Genomic DNA, 5,500 nt, shown 5'->3' with positions numbered 1-5,500 from the left:
GGAACCGGGGATTGAACTCAGACCCTTGCACTTGCCAGGGAAGTGCTTATTACACTGAGGCATCTCCCCGGCCCCTCTACTGATTTTTGAGTATTGACTTTATATCCAGTTATGCTACTGAATTTGACTATTAAATCTAGAAGTCTTTTGGCCGTGTTTTTGGGATATTCTGTAGAGTATCATCTCATCAGCAAATAATAATAATTTAATTATTTCCTTTCCTATCCTTATTCTTCTTATTTCTTTTTCTTCTTTAATTTCTTTGGCCAATGTTCCTAGAACTATATTGAAGAGGAGTGGTGATAGTGGACATCCATGTTTTGTTCCTCATGTTAGAGCAAAAGCTTTCAGATTCTAACCATTTAGTATGACTATTGTAGCCAAGGCTTGCAAGGAATAGATTTAATACTGGACACATAACTTATAGAATTTTTTTATGATATTCACCCAAAAAGTCAAATACAGAAGAGTGTAGGACACATCTTCCCACACTAAATAACCAAAGAATCCAGCTAAGGGCCTGGGTCACATGACAATGGCTTGCATGAGTCCACTTGAAGACCTAGAGCTCATTGCAATATCCTCCATACACCTAGCTGGAGGCTCAGAGCCCTTGACAATGTCTCATGCAAGTCTGTAACAAGCATCTGCACTGAAAAGGCCCAAAAGTCAGTTAGTCTGCATCAGCAGGATGAAGAATCTGTGCCAGCAGGCTGAGGAATCTGCACTGGAGCCTGGAAGGGGTGATCAAAGTAAGGAGCAGAGCTCCACTGAAGAAAATAACAGCTATCCTCAGTGACAGAAAGGACTGGAGCACCAGGTAATGAGAACAACTAAGTCCATAGCAGGAAAACAAGCACAACAAGCTTCTCCATGAAAATCAACAACACACTATCTTCTCTTCCCGGTCTTCTTTTGTGCTCTTGGCAACAATCTTGAGGTGGGTTTTCTACACCCAAAACCATGCTGACTCAGTTCAGCTGGGTGTTACAAATTGGCCATTAATTAACCCACCACACTTTGTAAGCAGCAAAGAGCAAATACCTAAAATATGACTTTATTGGTGAAGAAAACATAAGGTTGGCTTCATCTTATGGAACTGTAAAAATCTGTTAGTAAAATGTCCCTTTGCAGCTGCTACAATCCAAAAAATTCCCTTGTAGATTTCCTGATGGCTTATAGGATTGTCTGCAAATGTTGCAGGGTTTTCTAAATTCACTTTTAGATTTGGAAAACATTTTAGCTGCCCACTTTCAAGGTCTGGGGCAAGTTGGCTTGCATGCCACAGAGAGTTGTGAGTGCCCACTGTGGCATATGCACCGTAGGGTCAGCACCACTGCACTAGCGGAGAGAGGAAAAGCTTAGATTTTGCCCTGTGCTTCTCGAGGTGAATTCAGGGTATAGAGACAGAATTTCTACCTAGACTTTCTGGGCTCAAATTCAGCCTGCCTGGAGACTTTAAAGAGTGGCAGTGGTGAAGGTTCTGACCTGTGGAGATGAGCTATGTATTTGTTTATTGGTCTGTCAGTTTACCTTATGGTTTACGAGCCACTTCAGCCTCTCAGGTCCTCAGAGGGCCAACTCGTGGGTCCAACCACACAAGCAAGGCTGGTTCTTATACTTGAGAGCCCCTTCTGTCTGCCACCTCTACACCCATGGGAATATATAGGAGAGACAAAGCTCAGTCTTAGACCATCCTGGCTTTAGTTTTCTCCTCTCTCCAACTCAGTCCCCCTACTCTGGGCCAAATGCTCCCTTTCTCAGAGTTGGGGGATCAATTGCTGAGTTAGACTTTGAGCATCATCACTTCTCTATTCTCTGATTTCTACAGTGTTGGTATGCTCTTCATCACTGGGATACAATATCCAGCACCCACAATTCCTTGTTCTTGATGATACAGGATCTCACTCTGTAATTCTGGCTAGCACTGAGCTCACAGTGATCCTCCTGCTTCAGCCTCCCAGGTCCTGGGATTAGAAGTGTGTTCCACCCAGCAACACTCATAAATTAAGGAAGGAAAGCTTTATTTTGGCTCCTAGTTTAGCCAGCTGGCTGGTACCAAGGTAGGGCCACATAGCAGAGGGGTGCAGCAGGAGGAGGAGCTATTCACCTCTGCATGAGGAAGGAAGCGGAGGGTGAAACTAGGAGCAGAGCCAAACCCTTCTAGACCACGCCCCCAATCCACCTCTTCCGACCAGGCCCTGCCTCCCAATAGCAAGTTAGCTATGAGCTCCCATAAGCCAACCTTCTTTATTTTTTGCTTTTTAAAGAGAGTACAAACTAGTATTAAAACAAAAATTACAAATGATACAGAATTTCACTAAACAAAATAATATGAATTCCACAGAACTTATTATGTTGCATAGAGTTTTCTTCAAATTAGTTGTTCATATTATCAGACATATGCATGCAAAATTGAAAGAAGGAAGAAAAAATATATAAGAAAATAAGAAGATATAAAAATGAAAAAGAATTTAAAAATAAGACAAAAACAAATTAAGCATTAACTGCTCCTTGACATAGACCAGCAGAAATCCATAGTGCAGTTGCACAAACCGTTCTGCTTACACATATAGATGCATCTCTTTCCCCCTCTCCCTCTCCTGTCCTCCTCAACTCAGTAATTCCTTTTGAGCAGGTTCATTCCCTTTTCACAGTATCTACTATATCTTTTAAATTTTCTTTTCTTTTTCAGGTTCTCACACTAAGGAGATAAACCATAATGTTTGCACATGCAGGTTTGCCTTATTTCACTTAAGAGTATGGTCTCTAGTTGCAACCATTTAAAAGCCTCAAATTTATCCTTTTTTATAGCTGAATAATACTCCATTGTGTAAAAAATACCATATTTTCTTTATCCATTCCTCAGTTGATGGGCATTTGGGTTGCTTCCAAGATTTAGCTATGACAAATTGTGCTGCTATACACATGGGTGCACATATATTGCTGTGTATGATGCTTTCAGTTCTTCTGGAAAAATACCCAGGGAAAATATAGCTGGGTTGAATGAGACCTCCGGTCCTAGATTTTTGAGAAATCGCCACACTGATTTCCATAGTGGTTGTAACAGACTGCACTCCCAGAAACAATGGAGAAGGGTTCCTTTTTCCCCACAGCCCCTCAATCATTTGTTATTGGCTGATTTCTTTGTCTTAAATTAATTTTATTGGGAAGCAAGTAGCAATGAGACAGTTTCAAAACCAATTAGTAGGGCAGTTTCAATAATTAAGACATTGCATGTTGTTGTCTGCATAGTGGTTATTCACAGTACAAGATGCAGACATGATATCCTGTCCAAATACTATTAGTATAAATATTTCTTCTCATTGAATTAAGAGGAAGTAGCTGTATATCTATCCTAACTATTTTGAATATACAGATACAAAATGGTCCTTCATTTGTATCCCTTTTTTTGTTTAGTTTTGTAAGGGGTGGGTATTCCCTTGCCATTTAAATACTGTAGGTGTGTGAATTCAGCAAAATAATCCAATATAGTCCAGTAGTCCATAATAGTAGCGGGTTATCCGTAGGACTGGCAATGTCAGAAGTTGTTGACTTGAGCTTTTACAGCTCAGCATATTAATTTGGCTCTACTTTTTTGTACTTAATTTTTATACTTTTCTGCTGGATGGTTAAGGCCAAGATAAAGCAAGACCTATATAACAAGAAATGTAACTTTTGTACATGCCAAAGTCAGTCAAATCCCCTCAGGATTTACCCTGAAACCCTGTACTGCATTTCATAGATCCTTTGTCAGTGTCTTGGCTGACTTTTTGTTGTTAACCATTCTTTCTGGGATGAGATGGAATCTCAGTGTTGTTTCAATTTGCATTTTTTTTTTTTTTTTTGAACTAGGAATTGAACTCAGGCCCTTGTGCTTGCCAGGGTAGTGCTTATTCCACTGAGCCCTCTCCCCGGCCCCTGCATTTCTTGAATGACCAATGATGGTGAACATTTTTTTCATATATTTACTTGCCATTTGTTTTTCTTGATCTGAGAAGTGTATATTTATCTTAGATACCCATTTTTGGATTGGGCCCTTGAATTTGGGGGGCCTGATTTTTAGAAATTCTTTATATGTTCTAGATAGCAGGCTTCTGTCAGAGGGATAGTTGGCTATAATTTTTTCCCAGTTCATGGGTTTTCTTTTTACTCTGTTGGTAATTTATTTTGAAGTGCAGAAACTTTTCAAAAAGATGAGATCCCAGTCTTTGATTCTTTGGAGTATTTTCTGTGGAATTTGGTTTTTGTTCATGAACTCTCTACCTATCCCTATGTCTTTAAGATTCATATATATATTTATGTATGTTTATATATATATATATATATGTATTTTTTTTTGTATTTTAGGACAGGGTTTACAGGGTGTACAGGGTCTCACTGTGTATACAAGGGATAGCTTACTCTACAATCTACTCAGTATTTTGCCTTTGTTACTTCACTTTAAATGTCTGGTTGATTTTTCTCAACAAAGAACTTGGACATTATTTTTTGCAGCTATTTGAGACTGCATAGCAACAGAGGACTGTAATTTATCTAACCATCTCCCTTTGACAGGCACTGAGGTTGTTTACAGTTTTTTGCCATTATAAAGAATGCTGCATTGGATAACAGAGAGTTTAAACAGAGGGGAGGGTGGGAAATAAAAACTAGCTAAGACATTTCATTATGGGAGGATTTCCCAGTCATTTTTATCTTTTCTTTTCTTTTCTTTTCTTTTCTTTTCTTTTCTTTTTCTTTCTTTCTTTCTTTCTTTCTTTCTTTCTTTCTTTCTTTTTTTGTGAAGGGTCTCACTATGCAGCTGAGACTCATAGTAGTGATCCTCCTGATTTCTGCCTCCCTAGTGCTGGGATTACAGGCGTGTACCACCATGCCCAGATTCCATTGCTGGCTCAGCAAGCCTGGGGGCGGGGCTGGTGCGGCATGCGGTGCCATGGATCCAACCTTGTCCCCTGCACTTGCCGTAGCAAGCACTTAGTCTGCTGAGCTATTTCTGGTCATTTCTTTCCACTGCTGCTATTTCTTCCTGTTGCATCTTTATGTCCTAGAAGCTAAATTTTGATGGTTTATTGCAGTTTGCACATTATTTGGGGTCTTTTTAGCAGGTGACATCACATAATAAAATAGAAAAATGTATGCTTGTAGAAGTCCTGAATGTTAAGAATAACAAGAAAAAATTTCCCATCTTCTTAGTGCTTTCTGTGGCCCAAGGTGGTAAGACAGCAGGCTAGAGGGGTTCTGTATGATCAGTACAGTGATGGTGGCACGTGCCTGTAACTCAGTACTTAGGAGGCTGTGACAGGACAATCACCTTGAGCTCAAGGCCAGCCTGGGATGCATAGACATACCCTGCATCCCCCCTCCCTGAAAAAACACAATATACTCTGAGGCACTCAGACACAGCTACCTCCTTTCTGAAGCCAAAATGACACACAGTGGGCCAAGTAGGCCATTTTTCCCAGAGCTCCTGATATCCTAAAAGCACAAGGAAATCTTTCCC

General features: G+C 40.1%; 1 protein-coding gene across 1 annotated transcript in view; it reads right to left on the bottom strand.

The window, feature by feature from the left end:
- Nucleotides 1–4,950, bottom strand: part of LOC101562780 (dihydrofolate reductase-like) — a 7,496-nt gene extending 2,546 nt beyond the window's left edge. The window contains exon 1 of the mRNA XM_023709079.1: nt 4,945–4,950. The gene's annotated coding sequence lies outside the window, so the exon portion shown is untranslated. The remainder of the gene's footprint in view (nt 1–4,944) is intronic.
- Nucleotides 4,951–5,500: the final 550 nt, after the last annotated feature.

This window comes from Octodon degus, unplaced genomic scaffold (assembly GCF_000260255.1).
Source record: "Octodon degus isolate 3935 unplaced genomic scaffold, OctDeg1.0 scaffold00010, whole genome shotgun sequence".
Classification (NCBI taxonomy): Eukaryota; Metazoa; Chordata; class Mammalia; order Rodentia; family Octodontidae; genus Octodon; species Octodon degus.
The sequence above is the reverse complement of the archived record's forward strand: the minus strand, read 5'-3'. Positions and strand labels throughout refer to the sequence as shown.